A 16512-nucleotide genomic window follows, 5' to 3' on the forward strand; every position below is an offset into this window, starting at 1 on the left:
TAGTCAATACTGTGTATACATTCATAGTGCATATTGCTGTTGTGTTGTACACTGCATGTTGCATTGATGTGTAACTCTTCTTCTGTGTCTACCTCCCAATTTGCAGGTCCCTTCCTCATGTCCACACAAGGACCTCTAGTCTGGAGATGGGGACCATGTTGGCAGCAGTGCACCTACAACTCTACATGGCGACAACACTGCACAGTTGGTAGTGGTGGGAGTGCAGGCATTTCCAGGTGGTGAGACTACTAATATGTAACATTTGTGATGTCATGTTAATGGTACTAAGTGCTCAAGTATGTTGTTGGTCCGGCATTGCTGTGAGCATTTCAGGTGTTGCAGGTTTCTAATAGTGCCACTGTACATAGTGAGACTGATGTCATGTTGTGGGGATTACTTTGTTTACCTGCAATTAGCATGACATGGCACGGTGTGTCGTGTGGCGGTGCTGGGGTTGGGTTGGCTGACATGGCACTGTCCTCTTGTTGCATTTTGCAAGTGGGTATTCATTTTAGCTGCTTCAATGTGTAACTTCACAAAACTGCATTGGTGGTGTCTGTGTGGGTAGGGATGCACACATTGTGACACTTCCAGGTGAACAATCTCAGGCTGACATGGTATTCCCGGTTCATTCTCCAGACATTCAGGATCAGTGTCAGGTTGAGTCATCATTGATTGTCAGATGGAATGTGCCAGGGCAGTGTGCACTCCACAGGGGTGTGATTTCTATGTGAAGTAATTAGCCACTAGCTGTGTACGGGCTGCCTCCCCCCGTGCCCTTTCCCCTCCCATGCGCAGCGGCTGTGCATGTGGTTGGGGATGTGGGGCCACCACCATGTCCACGGCCAGGCCCCGGCGTGTTGCAACGTTGTGCAGGACACATGCTGCCACTATGATCCTGCACACTACTGGGGGAGCGTATAACAGCTGCCCGCCAGAACGGTCAAGGGAGCGAAAGCGTGACTTTAGCACTCCGAATGTGCGCTCCACTATGCCCCTGGTTGTAATGTGGGCTGTGTTATATCTTACCTGGGGTGGCGTGGTGGGGTTCCGAATTGGCGTCATCATGTGGGGGCTGAGAGGGTAGGCACTGTCCCCTGTGGAGGTGGTGATTGGTATCATTGGTGGGGTTGTGACCTTGCTCAGTATCCAACATGCATGCATGTGCAGTGGCATACATACTCACCAAGCAGCCATGTATCGCCATGCCGCCCAGCATCTATGTCCCGGCATAGGGTGGACATTCGGTAAATGAAGCTGTCGTGGGTGGACCCGGGATAGTTGGCATATACTGAGGTGATGATTCCCTTGGCATTACATACTACCTGCACGTTGATGGAATGCCAGTGCTTGCGGTTCCTATAGATGTGCTCTGATGCCCTGGGGGGACGTAGAGCCACATGGGTGCAGTCGATGGCACCTAGCACTTTGGGGAATCGTGCCACTCCGTAAAAATCCAGGGCGGCAGCATGCCTTTCTGCAGGTGTTCTGGGCAGGTATATGTGCCTGCGGACTGATGGGCGTGCAGTCATGATGTTCAAGACCTGGTGTAGGCAGCGTGACTGGGTGGCCTGTGACACCCCACCCACTATGGCACTTGTCTGCTGAAATGATCCAGTGGCTAAGAAGTGCAGTACATTGAGGACCTTCTCCAGGGGGCTGAGTGCTTGGGAGCACAGGGTGGGTGATGTGAGGTCATCCTCCCACTCAGTCACCAGGTCCAGTATGATGTGTGGTGGAAACCTGTACCTCCCATACACCTGGTCATCAGGCATCCCGAAAAGGCTGGTTCTGGGTGTGAATATTCTGGCCCTGACTATCCTCCTCCTCCTCCTTTGGTAGCCCACTGCCACTGCTGCTAGGAACGGTATGTTCATCCTGGCGTCTGAGCTTGTTATTGTTAAAGTCCGCAATTTTATGCTTTGCGCGTGTTCTAGGCGAGCGTGTGACCCGCGCACCCCTGGAATCCAGTTCCCAGTCCAATAGCGTGTGGAAATTCACACGCACCACGGGATACAGCGTGTGACCCGCGCACCCCTGGAATCCAGTTCCCAGTCCAATAGCGTGTGGAAATTCACACGCACCACGGGATACAGCGTGTGACCCGCGCACCCCTGGAATCCAGTTCCCAGTCCAATAGCGTGTGGAAATTCACACGCACCACGGGATACAGGTTCGCTGACGTACTTGCGTGTGTAAGTGGCCGCGCACCCATTAAATACACGTACATAGGCCAATCGCGTGTACGCGCACTTTTGTCCAATTACACGCAATGAAATACACGTACATAGGCCAATCACGCGATGACACTCTGACGTGCAGTATTTCCACGTGTGTTCCGTCATCACGTGCTGAGTGGGGAACGCCCGTGCGGGTCACGTCAGACGCGCTTATGCGCTGAGGGACTCTGGTCCAATAGAATCGCGTATGCGTGCTGACGCGCTTACGCGCTAAGGGCCTTTCCTCGGATTTCACGCTGACGTGCAGGATTTTCAGGTGCCAAATCACTCCGTATCAAGCTGGCCACCCGAAAACACACGGAACACCATGCTCCTGCCCAGAAGGCCGAGTTACTGCCCCCCAGTGCCCCGAGCAGCCTCCCACATGCTATCTGCTGCTGCCTGCCTGCCTGCCTGCTGCCACCGTGCCCTGCCATTTGGTGCCTGCACATCAGCCATCTGCAGGGGTCCAGTTGCTGTGTCCACCCCTGCTGGAACTGAAGACTCCCAACTGGGATTACATCGCTCCACAGCCCAGCCCCAGGACCCAGTTGCCCACCCACACCTGCCTCTGGGGTTGCCATGTCGGGCACTTCCACATCTGGCACCAGTGGCAACCCCAGGCCAGAGGGGCAGAGGGGCACCAGCTTCACTGCCACCGAAGTTGGTGTCCTGGTGGAGCATGTCCTGGGGCAGTATGATGCCCTCTTTGGATCGTCCCGCGCCAGCAAGGAAGGACGGGAGAGGATCTGGGCCGACTGTGTGGTTGCCATCAACGCGGAGGGGGTGGCAACCCGCAACGTCCAGAAGATCAAGAAGCGCTGGGAGGACTTGAGGTCCAGGACCCTTGTGAAGGCCCGGCGCCTCGTGGAGGGGGGCCGGGGCCGCATGAGTTCCATCCAGAAGAGGGTCCTGGAACGCGTACGCCCAGCGCTCCACGCCCAGGTCCTTGAGAGGGAGGCCCGTCTGGAGTTGAGCGGTATGTGTCCAAGCATTACTGTGTGAGACAGGGCATGTTGCGGTGTGCTGGTTCTATGATACTTGCCTGTATGTGTGCCATGGGCCATGTATGCATGTATGTGTGCAGGGACATCATGGTAATGCATGTGCGACCAGTGATGTGTGACCCACATGGTTGTTGCATGTGTTGAAATGCGGCATGGGGAGCCCTATGCAGATTTTGGACATGAGAGCATGCCAGTCTCTGTACCTGGACATGGATGGGGGTGAAGGATGGGTGCTGATGCCAGGTACATATATGGTAGCCATGTCTGTGTGCCTGACCTGCGTGTCTGTGACTTGTGCATGCCATGGATGCATGACACATGTGTGTGACAATGCACAGATTCAGTGACGCACCCAACTTACCCTTGTTTCGCCTGTGTTCGGTGTGTTTGGGGCCAGATGGATGTGACTGAGGTGAAGTGTGTGCATGTGATATGCATGAGCCATGATGCATGTGAGTTACATATCATTGAATGTTTCTAGAGTCCATTGGACATGCATGGAAATGTCCATGGCATGCACCATGCCTGTTACTGTGTGTGTTTTGCCTGGACTGACCCATGTGTTGTGGAGGGACATGATGGAAGTGTACTTTGACAGTGGTGCTCATCTGCTATTGCTTCCTGTCTAGGGGACCATTGTACAGTAGCCTGATGCTTGTGTCCTTTGTCTCCCTCTACGCAGCGGCTAGTGAAGAAGAGGGCGGAGACGGCGCTGTGGAGCAAGGCGGCGGGGATGCCCCCACGGCTGCAGCGGAAGGGGTGGGTGAGCCCCCACAGGGGCCTGCTACGGCGGGAGACGGTGAGGAGCCATCCAGGTTGGTGGTTTGCACAGAGGAGGAGGAGGCCGACACTGGTGCACACATGGGGCCTGGTGGGAGCATCCCTGCTGGTGCAAGTGGTGCAGTCCAGGGCCAGGGGCAGGAGGCAGCACAGGTCACCGTGGAGGGGCCTGTGCATGTCACTGTCCCTGACCCTGTGAGTGCACCACCATGCACCAGCAGGGATGCCCCGTCCCAGGCCCGTCCGCAGGTAGAGGGGATGTCCATGTCACCTGACTCCCCTCCACCTGCGGACGTGGTAACCCCTGGCCGCATGGAGAAGGTCCTGATTGGGGTCGCGATGCGCACGGCTGTGATTTGTGATGACATGCGTGCTTCCCGGGAGGAGCACGCACGTCATCACGAAGTGCACCGTGCCGACGTGGCCCAATTGGGATCGGCCATGTTCGGGGGTTTCCTGCATGTGTTGGCCAATCTGACGGCCCTCTCCTCCTCTGTGCAGGCTATCCACCGGTCGTTCTCCTTGCCGTCTTCCGGCCCAGATGCCACCAGGGCCCCCTGTGGACCTGCCCCGACCAATGCAGCCAGCTCGGTGGGGATCCCATCCCTGCCACAGTTGGGAGTCGGAGGTCCAGCAGGGGTGGACAACACAGCAAGTGGACCCCAGCAGATGGAAGATGTGACGGCATCATCGGGCAGGGCACGTGCACGACGGCGTCGGTGGTTTCCATCAGCCTGGATGCCGTCGTGCTGGCAGAGGCAGTGGCGTCGGAGGCAGCAGCGGGCTCGACGTGGGAGGCATCATGGCTCGGGGCCATCAAGATCCGAGGGGCAGGCATCGGCCGGAGGGCAGGGCAACCCTGGGATGATGGTGTGTTCCGTGTGGGAGGAGTTTGGCCAGCGGATAGGTGCGGAGCGGCAGCGGGCGGAAGAGGAGCGGCTCGCCATGGTCAGGGCGGAGTTCTCCATGCGTCGGGCATTGAGGCGGGCTGAGTGCCTCGAGGAAGCTCGCAGGGAGTTTGAGGTGGACATGGGGTTGTCCCTGCGAGACCTCGGGGCCAGGACAGAGTCCCGCCTCCAGGACATCGACATGGAGTTCGATGATGCCCTGGCCAGCAACATCACCAAGTGAGCCGCAGGACTTGCCCGCTGCCTTTGTATATAGTTATTTAGTTAGTTAGTGCTAGGTTTCCTTTATTTATTTTTATTATTTTGGACCGCTCGGACAATGGCCACTTTTTTGTACATATATTTTTCATTAGTTAGTGGTAGGTTTCATTTTTGGTGTTGGGCTCATGGACCCTGGAACATTCCTGTATATAGTTTGTTTTTTTGGGGAGATACATTTTTTTAATTTCTTATTGTTTTCACCATGACGTAATGGTTTTTCATTAATTTCCTATTACATGATATTGCTTTGGACAAATTCATTTTAATTTTTTTTTCCTTTGTTTTTTTGTTTATCACTTTTGTTCTCGGACATGAACCATTTATTTACTTAGCCACATCGTTGTATGTTTGAAAATTTCACTTATTTTTGGTATTTAATACATTTTTTATATTTTCTTACACTTGTGTTATTTTCTCATTGGTTTGTTACATGTCATGATATGGGTTTTGACATTCACTTGCACCCATTGTGTATGTGTGTGTGACGGACATGTGTTCTTTTGCATACTTGGCATTGGGGTTGTGTCATGTGATTGCATTCACTATGTGGGTGGATGCAATCCTTGCCTGGGTGTTTGTGCTGGGTATGCTGGCCATTACTGCCATGATTGTGTATCGTCAGGACCTGGGGCCAGGGGGACATGTGTGGGGGCCTGCTGGCAGGTTCCCCACAGTGCTGGGGGGTGGGGGTGGTGGGAGACATGAGTGGGGGCCTGGTGGAGGGTGCCCCTGGTGGCAGGGGGGTGGGGGTGGTGGGAGGCATGGGTGGGGGCCTGGTGGAGGGTGCCCCTGGTGACTGGGGGGGTGGGGGTGGTGGGAGACATGAGTGTGGGCCTGGTGGAGGCTGCCCCTGCACTGCTGGGGGGTGGGGGTGGTGGGAGACATGAGTGGGGGCCTGGTGGAGGGTGCCCCTGGTGACTGGGGGGGTGGGGGTGGTGGGTGACATGAGTGGGGGCCTGGTGGAGGGTGCCCCTAGATGGTGGGGGGTGGGGGTGGTGGGAGGCATGGGTGGGGGCCTGGTGGAGGGTGCCCCTGGTGGCGGGGGGGTGGGGGTGGTGGGTGACATGAGTGGGGGCCTGGTGGAGGCTGCCCCTGCACTGCTGGGGGGTGGGGGTGGTGGGAGACATGAGTGGGGGCCTGGTGGAGGGTGCCCCTGGTGACTGGGGGGGTGGGGGTGGTGGGTGACATGAGTGGGGGCCTGGTGGAGGGTGCCCCTAGATGGTGGGGGGTGGGGGTGGTGGGAGGCATGGGTGGGGGCCTGGTGGAGGGTGCCCCTGGTGGCGGGGGGGTGGGGGTGGTGGGTGACATGAGTGGGGGCCTGGTGGAGGGTGCCCCTGGTGGCGGGGGGGTGGGGGTGGTGGGAGGCATGGGTGGGGGCCTGGTGGAGCCTGCCCCTGCACTGCTGGGGGGTGGGGGGGGTGGGAGACATGAGTGGGGGCCTGGTGGAGGGTGCCCCTGGATGGTGGGGGTGGTGGGAGAAATGGTTGGGGGCCTGGTGGAGGGTGCCCCTGGTGACTGGGGGGGTGGGGGTGGTGGGAGACATGGTTGGGGGCCTGGTGGAGGGTGCCCCTGGTGACTGGGGGGGTGGGGGTGGTGGGAGACATGGTTGGGGGCCTGGTGGAGGCTGCCCCTGCACTGCTGGGGGGTGGGGGTGGTGGGAGACATGGTTGCGGGCCTGGTGGAGCCTGCCCCTGCACTGCTGGGGGGTGGGGGTGGTGGGAGACATGAGTGGGGGCCTGGTGGAGGGTGCCCCTGGTGACTGGGGGGGTGGGGGTGGTGGGTGACATGAGTGGGGGCCTGGTGGAGGGTGCCCCTGGTGACTGGGGGGGTGGGGGTGGTGGGTGACATGAGTGGGGGCCTGGTGGAGGGTGCCCCTGGATGGTGGGGGGTGGGGGTGGTGGGAGACATGAGTGGGGGCCTGGTGGAGGGTGCCCCTGGTGGCGGGGGGGTGGGGGTGGTGGGAGGCATGGGTGGGGGCCTGGTGGAGCCTGCCCCTGCACTGCTGGGGGGTGGGGGTGGTGGGAGACATGAGTGGGGGCCTGGTGGAGGGTGCCCCTGGATGGTGGGGGGTGGGGGTGGTGGGAGACATGGTTGGGGGCCTGGTGGAGGGTGCCCCTGGTGACTGGGGGGGTGGGGGTGGTGGGTGACATGAGTGGGGGCCTGGTGGAGGGTGCCCCTAGATGGTGGGGGGTGGGGGTGGTGGGAGGCATGGGTGGGGGCCTGGTGGAGGGTGCCCCTGGTGGCGGGGGGTGGGGGTGGTGGGTGACATGAGTGGGGGCCTGGTGGAGGGTGCCCCTGGTGGCGGGGGGGTGGGGGTGGTGGGAGGCATGGGTGGGGGCCTGGTGGAGCCTGCCCCTGCACTGCTGGGGGGTGGGGGTGGTGGGAGACATGAGTGGGGGCCTGGTGGAGGGTGCCCCTGGATGGTGGGGGGTGGGGGTGGTGGGAGACATGGTTGGGGGCCTGGTGGAGGGTGCCCCTGGTGACTGGGGGGGTGGGGGTGGTGGGTGACATGAGTGGGGGCCTGGTGGAGGGTGCCCCTGGTGACTGGGGGGGTGGGGGTGGTGGGAGACATGGTTGGGGGCCTGGTGGAGGGTGCCCCTGGTGACTGGGGGGGTGGGGGTGGTGGGAGACATGAGTGGGGGCCTGGTGGAGGGTGCCCCTGGATGGTGGGGGGTGGGGGTGGTGGGAGACATGGTTGGGGGCCTGGTGGAGGGTGCCCCTGGTGACTGGGGGGGTGGGGGTGGTGGGAGACATGAGTGTGGGCCTGGTGGAGGGTGCCCCTGGTGGCGGGGGGGTGGGGGTGATAGGGGACATGAGTGGGGGCCTGGTGGAGGGTGCCCCTGCACTGCTGGGGGGTGGGGGTGGTGGGAGACATGAGTGGGGGCCTGGTGGAGGGTGCCCCTGGTGACTGGGGGGGTGGGGGTGGTGGGTGACATGAGTGGGGGCCTGGTGGAGGGTGCCCCTGGTGACTGGGGGGGTGGGGGTGGGGGTGGTGGGAGACATGGTTGGGGGCCTGGTGGAGGGTGCCCCTGGTGACTGGGGGGTGGGGGTGGTGGGAGACATGAGTGTGGGCCTGGTGGAGGCTGCCCCTGCACTGCTGGGGGGTGGGGGTGGTGGGAGACATGGTTGGGGGCCTGGTGGAGGCTGCCCCTGCACTGCTGGGGGGTGGGGGTGGTGGGAGACATGAGTGGGGGCCTGGTGGAGGGTACCCCTGGTGACTGGGGGGGTGGGGGTGGTGGGAGACATGAGCAGGTGTGCAGGGTAGTCCCCTGTTTTGTGGGCTGCCTGCAGGGGCCGTCGAGGGTGACAGGACCCAGCCAGCCTAATCGCGTGTGTAACTTCGCACGCACCCCTGTAATACACGTACCAAGCCAAATCGCGTGTGATAATTCCCGCGCACCCCTGAAATACACGCGCCCAGCCTATTCGCGTGTGCAAATTCCCGCGCACCCCAGAAATACACGCGCCCAGGCTATTTGCGTGTGGAACTTCCCGCGCACCACTGAAATACACGCGCCCAGGCTATTCGCGTGTGGAACTTCCCACGCACCCCTGAAATACACGCGCCCAGCCTATTCGCGTGTGGAAATTCCCGCGCACCCCTGAAAAACACGCGCCCAGCCTATTCGCGTGTGGAAATTCCCGCGCACCCCTGAAATACACGCGCCCAGGCTATTCGCGTGTGGAACTTCCCGCGCACCCCTGAAATACACGCGCCCAGGCTATTCGCGTGTGGAACTTCCCGCGCACCCCTGAAATACACGCGCCCAGCCTATTCGCGTGTGGAACTTCCCGCGCACCCCTGAAATACACGCGGCCAGGCTATTCGCCTGTGGAACTTCCCGCGCACCCCTGAAATACACGTACCCTGCTGTAATCGCGTGTGGGACTTCGCGCGCACCCCTGTAATACACGTACCAAGCCAAATCGCGTGTGATAATTCCCGCGCACCCCTGAAATACACGCGCCCAGGCTATTCGCGTGTGGAAATTCCCGCGCACCCCTGAAATACACGTACCCTGCTGTAATCGCGTGTGGGACTTCCCGCGCACCCCTGTAATACACGCGCCCAGCCTATTCGCGTGTGGAAATTCCCGCGCACCCCTGAAATACACGCACCCAGGCTATTCGCGTGTGGAACTTCCCGCGCACCCCTGAAATACATGCGGCCAGGCTATTCGCGTGTGGAACTTCCCGCGCACCCCTGAAATACACGTACCCTGCTGTAATCGCGTGTGGGACTTCCCGCGCACCCCTGTAAATGACGTACCCTAGTTTTTCGCGTGTAGGATTTCACGCGCACCCCTGGAATTCCCGTAGCCTAGCTTTTCGCGTGTGAAACTTCCCGCGCACCCCTGTAAATGACGTACCCTAGTTTTTCGCGTGTAGGATTTCACGCGCACCCCTGGAATTCCCGTAGCCTAGCTTTTCGCGTGTGAAACTTCCCGCGCACCCCTGTAAATGACGTACCCTGGCTTTTCGCGTGTGGAACTTCACACGCACCCCTGGTATCGACGTGGCCAGGGCAATCGCGTGTGGGACTTCCCCGCACCCCGGGATACACGTACCCAGGGCAATCGCGCGAGTGACTTCTCGCGCAACCCGTTGTACACACACGCGTGAATTTTTGAACAGTGGGTGTCCGTGTAAATGGCGTACACCTTTGCACATCATTAGTCCTTTGGGGTCACGGTATGGCCCATTGCTGTATGTGGGTGGTATTTGTTGGCGCAGGTTTTGGCGCACTTTCGTTGAGTGCATCGGGACGCTACCGCCTGCTTACTTGTGGCGTACGTTTTTGGGCCTGTGCGCTGGTTTGATCGAGCGCTGTTTTGCCCTGTTCGAATCCATGAATACGTGTTGCCGGAGAGCGTGTGGGCGTTCCGCGCACTTGCCTCCTGTACTTCCCCGTGCCGCCCACATTCTTCCCCATTCCGAGTGTTGTGCCCCATTTTATTCCCCATTCCGAGTGTCCCGCCCTGTGTTCCGCCTACTTTAGAGCTGTGCGCTGCGCTCGGAGTGATAGCGCAGTGGCCGTGGCGCACGCCGTTGGTTGACCTGTGCGCCGGCGTGCGCCGCGCACTTTTTCAGCGCACGTCCTATGCTTTTCTTACGCACGGACCTTCCATGAATCGACGTGCGCTGGTTTCCCTGCGCTTTTCGCTATTTTATAGGCCCCTCTGCGCCGGAATTTTCGGCGCACATTTATTCCATGAATCGGCCTGTTAATGTTCCAATGTCCACTTTCGATATAGTAAATGTTATAATTTTTGCGGGTATTCAACACATTCTGTCCTTCAAACCTAGCGTTTGCTCCCTTTCATCCAAGGTTGAATAACAATTGAAGCTTGTTTTCAGCATGGATGCGTGGTAGGTTTCGTTTTTGTGAAAGAATTCTACAATAATAAAACATACCAGACAAGACGTGTCAGTGTGAACTGATTAATTTCTTCTATCCCCACAAGCATCATCCCACAAAGTGACCTTCACTCTATGGGAGTGATGAGCCCAGCTGATCAACGTTGCATTCGAAATACGCCTGAAAAATAAACAAATTGTTTGCTGGCATCCACCAATGCAGCGTGATCATGAATACTTTTTTACCCAGCACAAGTGCGGGTTATGAACCTATGCAGCGTGATCATGAATACTTTTTTACCCAGCACAAGTGCGGGTTATGAACCTATACGTGATGTCATTCATGACGCTGTGGCCTTTCTATAGGCAAAATCATTTATTCTGGAGTCTCAACATTCTCGAAGAGCAGACACCTTTGAAGATTTTTTTTTTATTTCGGAAAAAGTTAACCTTGTTAAACCCTGCAAGCTATCTCTTGACTTCTTTCCCGAGAGGTTTGTATTCGTTATGTTGGGAGTGTAACAGGGGAAAGGCTTCAATTGCACACTGCCATCTATAATTTATGCATGTCCGTTCAGACTATCCAGCCCACCTGAATCCTCCCTGTCTACATTCAAGCAAGACAGGTTACACTGCTTGCCCAAACCAAGTTAGTTGCATTCATGATCTGACTAGGCCTTGTGTCAATTGGCTCTTCAAGTGCATAGGGTAAGCGAGGATGAGCGTTAAACAATTTTTCTGATTCGTTCCCTAACTTTCTGATGCGTACCTGAGATGTCGGTAGCCTTGTGCTCAACATTGCAGTAGGGCGCGAAAGCGCACAATCGCGACATTCAAGCAAAATGCGTTTCTTCTTGGGAAGGCCGTAGCAAGTCAGGAAGGTGCCTGAGGCAATGAAGAATTGTTTCCCACTATTCGAGTAGGATGTGCCCTTAGCGGCAGATCAGAGTTCAAAACGTGAAAATACATGGTGAGTGCAGGCTAACCAAGCCAACATCGAATTCGTTTACTAGTCCCTATCCATTGTACCGTGACTCTCAGCAAGAAATCACATTGTGTAATAAACTGGACAATACATTTTTCTGATCTTCTGATACTCATATGATAGGACCGGTATAAACCTATGAATTGTATTCTGGATAACTGTCAATTTAGGGGAGTTGGACCTTGGGGTGTAATATTCAATTACATTTGCTTTTCGATTCAGAGTAGGGGAAGCAATTACTTCAAGTTAGTTTTGCATAACAGTTACACTCAAGGTAAGTAAAACCGATACTACAAGCCACTGAAAGGCTGTTGTAACCTAAGATTCCTTTTGTCTCTGTCTAAAACAGACCATGTTATCCTATGATGATATGATATGGCATTTATAACGCGCCTATGCACAAGTGCTTCAAGGCGTGACGAGGCAATGGAGGGGGAACAGAGGGAAGACAGAGACAACAATCTTACTAGTGTTGGGAAGGAGACAATCCTTGCCCCCCCTAGAAACATAACATATGTAATAACCAAGGGGGGAGACGTAGCCACCCCTGTCGACATTCTGTTACACCACACCCCATAGAAAATAACACATACACTATTGCTTCTAGCCCTGCATTAGAAAACTATTCTGAACTAGGCCCAACACCATCTTTCTACTAGGCCCGAAAATCCATCTCTCTGTAGAAATGTAGCTCTCGCATCCCCAGCTCCTTGCACAGTCAGCCCACACCATCACCTCCACCTTGACAGCTCTGCGTGAGCCCTGTTCTCACGGAAGTATGTGCTCTGCGGAGAGCGTGAGACAGTAACAAGTCATAAGCCCAAGTTCCCATTCATCTCTACTAAACTGCCTGTGTCCTCACAGCCTACACCCCGCCAGGCCAGAGCCCACCAGCTCAGACCCCTCAGTTCCTTTCATGCTGATATCCATCAGAACCTCTTGTGTCCCGCTCACTCCAGGACTCCAGTACCCACATCACAGCCCTAATCCTATGTAGTAATATAGTCTCCCAAAAAGCAAAACACGTCTACCTATCTCATGAGTAAACACGCAGGGCCGATGGCATATCAAACCTTTAGGGTGGGCACCTGGGTACAGAGATTGTGGTATCACATAGATTCCAAAGGTTAGAGGTTAGAATGCAATATATTAGCTCATGTGACCTAAGTACCCCTATTCATGCAAGATTTTATGTGTGCGTGTGCCATTATTTCTGCATTATCAGTTCCTGTTGTTTAGTTTAGTTAGATAGATGCATTGCTCCCTTGCCCTGACCTTCACACCGTGGAGATGAACCCAGCTGACCCACGTGTGCCAAGAGCAACAGAGAGATGGCGGTCAATTGTCATCTTGCCCCTCACCAATCCGATGCTAGAATGTGCTTCCTATTCATGTCGTCAAAAGTGATGCTGTTTGCCCTTTCAATGTGCTGACCTTGCAATGTTTCAGCAGAGCGCTCTCGGGCAGCAGAGTTCTTTGCTGGCAATTTTTATGATTATATAAACTTTCTTATCCTTGCAATTAATCTCCTGGTCTCATTCCCATGACGTGGGTTTGCTTTATTTCTGTTGGTTTTTGGGACACGTGCAAGCTGGGTTCCTTCACTAGGCCAGGTGATATTGTGATCGCGCAAGTGCAGTGGAGGGGGGAAGAGGGAAAAGTGCAGGGGGAATGGGCGGGCAGTGCAGTGCATATGATAAACAGTCATCATAAAGACAATGGGCCTCATTACACGGATGGCGGTAGGGATTTAACGTTACCGGTAATGTATTACCGGTAACGTTAAATCCCCATGTGGATCACGACCCGGCACACCGCTATTAGCGGCACCGCTAATCACGGTGCCACTAATAGCGGGCAGGCCGCGTGCGCGCGACCCTCCATCCCGTTAATTACGCCATGCCGCTATTAGCACAGCATCACAAGGCCAGTGCACATGCTAATAGCGGCATGGTAAATCCCCCCAAACCCCTTACCGCCATGGTGCAAATACCGGCATCGCGGACCACCCGTTAAGGGAAATGAGCAGTGTTCCCACCTGCCACAGGTGCACCAAATCAGCACAGGTGAAGGCAATGGAGACTGTGGCAGCTCAAAAGGAGCACACCACACCCCTTCCCACACCCCTCCCCACACCAAGATGGTTCCAATACTGGCAGCAATACAAGGCCTGGAGGACCTCATTGCAGCGCAGCTGCTACAACAACAGGCAGCACAAAGGAGACGCAGGAGGAGGAGGAGGAGGAGGAGGGCAAGACAGGCACAGCAGGCACCACAACGCCACCTAATCATACCACAGAGGCACCCACCAATACCCAGGATCAGAGCCAGTCCATTCAACCTGACCCCTGAGCAGATACACACCCTGTACCGTCTGGACAGGGCTACCATCACCAGCATCGTGGACATGATCCACGACGACATTGTGAGCCTCATAGACATCAGAACTGCCATCCCCCCGCTACTGAAGGTGGTGAGTGTGCTCCACTTCCTGGCCACAGGCACCTATCAGCATACAGTGGGACAGATGCATGGCATCTCACAACCAGTATTCTCACGCACGCTGAACCAGGTACTCGATGCACTCCTGAAGCATGCACCTGAACACATATCCATGCCACAGACTGCCCAGGAGATTGCAAACACAAAAGTTGGCTTCTATTCACTGGCAGGCATTCCAAGTTGCATCGGGGCCATCGACTGTACCCATGTGAAATTGGTGGTCCCACATCACAATGAAGTAGTGTACCGAAACAGGAAGCAATTCCACTCCATCAATGTCCAAATGGTATGTGACGCCAACAAGATAATCACACATTGCTGTGCCAGATTCCCAGGATCAACACATGATTCCATGGTTCTGCGGAACTCAACTATCCCACGCTACATGGAGCGACACACCGGACAACGTTCGTGGCTACTTGGTGAGTAGCAGGGCAAGCACATGGCTGCGTGATTTGGGGGGGGAGAGATACATACTCCAACTGGGTGTGAATGGGGGGGGAGAGATACATACTCCAACTGGGTGTGAATGGGGGGGGGAGATACATACTCCAACTGGGTGTTGACTGGCGTCCGTAGGGAAAATGGACATACAGATGTACGCCAATGTCCACCAGGGAAGGCCACGATGTACTTGAGAGGAACCCACATGCAATTCGAAGGTGCAGAACATTGTGAACAATGCAGGTTGCAAAATATCACACATCCATCCACATTGCACATCATGCCACGCCACATATTACACAAACCTGCAACATGGTGTCAAGACCGTAATACAGAATCAGTGCAGCACAACATCAATCCAGCAACGCGCCCTTGAATGCATGCAAAGGGATCACCCCTAGACATAGCACTGAACCACACACCTATGGCACCACTGAAGTGATGCTTCACAGCATGGCAACATCGGCGTCAGGATGTCAGTACACTAGCATTGTGTTACCTAATTTGTATGGGCCAGGGACACCTAAGACCTGGCCTCACCCAGGACATGTCAATTACTGTTGGAGGCATGAATGTGGCATTTCTACTTGCAGGGTCGACCTCCCCCTTGCACGTTGCTGTCACACAGACCATCTGCATGAATGCTGTCAATTTAGTACTTGAATCCCAATGCAATGTCAATTTGTGTGATGTGAACAGGCCGATCTTGAGGTGAACAGTAACAGGACCCCGTTCATTCCCCCATACAGGTGATGCGGGCTATCCCCTGAAGCCCTGGCTCCTCACACCTGTACGGAACCCACAGAACATGCACGAGGAGGAATACAATCGTGCATATACCCGTACCCGCATCGTGATCGAGCAGACTTTTGGACAATTGAAGTCACGTTTCAGGTGCATTAGCAGGTCTGGTGGTGCTCTCCTGTATGGACATGAGAAGGTGTCCAAGATCACCATGGCATGTGTCATGTTGCACAATATGTGTATCAGACGGAATGTGCCACTGCCCCCTGACGTAGAAATAGAAGCACCTGATGAGGATGATGATGTGATGAGGACGGAGGTGAAGGGGATGCAGGTGTTGCAAGAGGGGATGGCCAGGAGGGACGTGCTGTGAGACAGCATCTGATCCACCAAATATTCTGAGGAACATGTTTCCGTACTGTCACATGGATATGGGGGGTAATGCACTGGTGTATGTTTTGAAGCACGCTATGGACCCTGTTGCCAATAAAGTACACACACACAATGAAGATGTCCAAGCCTGTGTTTTGTTCAGAAACCAGTGTATTGGGTGACATGAAGGTGTAGTAGTGCAAGCCCAAAAACATCCCACCACCCTTCCCCCCCCAACAGACCCATAACACCCTTCCCACCCCCCACCACAACATCCCAACACCCTTCCCCCCCCCAACAGACCCATAACACCCTTCCCACCACCCCCCACAACAGTCCCTCATGTCTCTGCCATTTCTGCCATGGCCAATGCACACCGGGGTATCCCCATTAGCCCCCTAATTGCAATTGTCCTTGGAAGGGTCTTGAGGGTTGCCAGACGTGCGCCTGGTGGTTCTCATCGAGCGCCTGAGGGGGCTTGTTTGAGTCGACCCGGAAGTCGAGGATGGGGCAGACTGGCCTTGTGGGTGAAAGTGGCGGTCCATTGTGTCTGCTATGCGGACAAGCACCTCCCTAAGACTTGCAATTTCATTGCATATCCTGTCCGTGTTGGCGTCCATGCGCTCAGTGGAGTGCCTCGCCGTCTGGACTATCTTCTCGGTGAGATTTGCTGCCTCAGCGACATGCTGCCCAACCAGCACGGTCAGCTCCTGTTGGCGCTGCAGGATGGCGATGAATTGCTGATCAGTGCCGGGTGACCGTGCATTGGATGCCGTGCCCACAGATGGCTCCAATGCAACTGGTGATGGTAGCATGGGTGACATTATTGCAGGGTTGGTGTCCTCGTAAGTCCCATCAGAACCAGGGGTCTGGGATGCCATGGGCTCTGGGCTTCCTGGGGGGCTTGGGGTGTGCATCTCCATGTGCTGGAG

The 16512-nt window shown here is 55.8% G+C and overlaps 1 long non-coding RNA gene across 1 annotated transcript in view; it reads left to right on the forward strand.

The window, feature by feature from the left end:
• Window positions 1-15464, forward strand: part of LOC138565950 (uncharacterized) — a 161471-nt gene extending 146007 nt beyond the window's left edge. The window contains exon 3 of the long non-coding RNA XR_011301730.1: window positions 15214-15464. This is a non-coding gene — a long non-coding RNA (uncharacterized lncRNA). The remainder of the gene's footprint in view (window positions 1-15213) is intronic.
• The last annotated feature ends 1048 nt before the right edge of the window (window positions 15465-16512 follow it).

This window comes from Ambystoma mexicanum, chromosome 2p (assembly GCF_040938575.1).
Source record: "Ambystoma mexicanum isolate Mex_15411 chromosome 2p, UKY_AmexF1_1, whole genome shotgun sequence".
Classification (NCBI taxonomy): Eukaryota; Metazoa; Chordata; class Amphibia; order Caudata; family Ambystomatidae; genus Ambystoma; species Ambystoma mexicanum.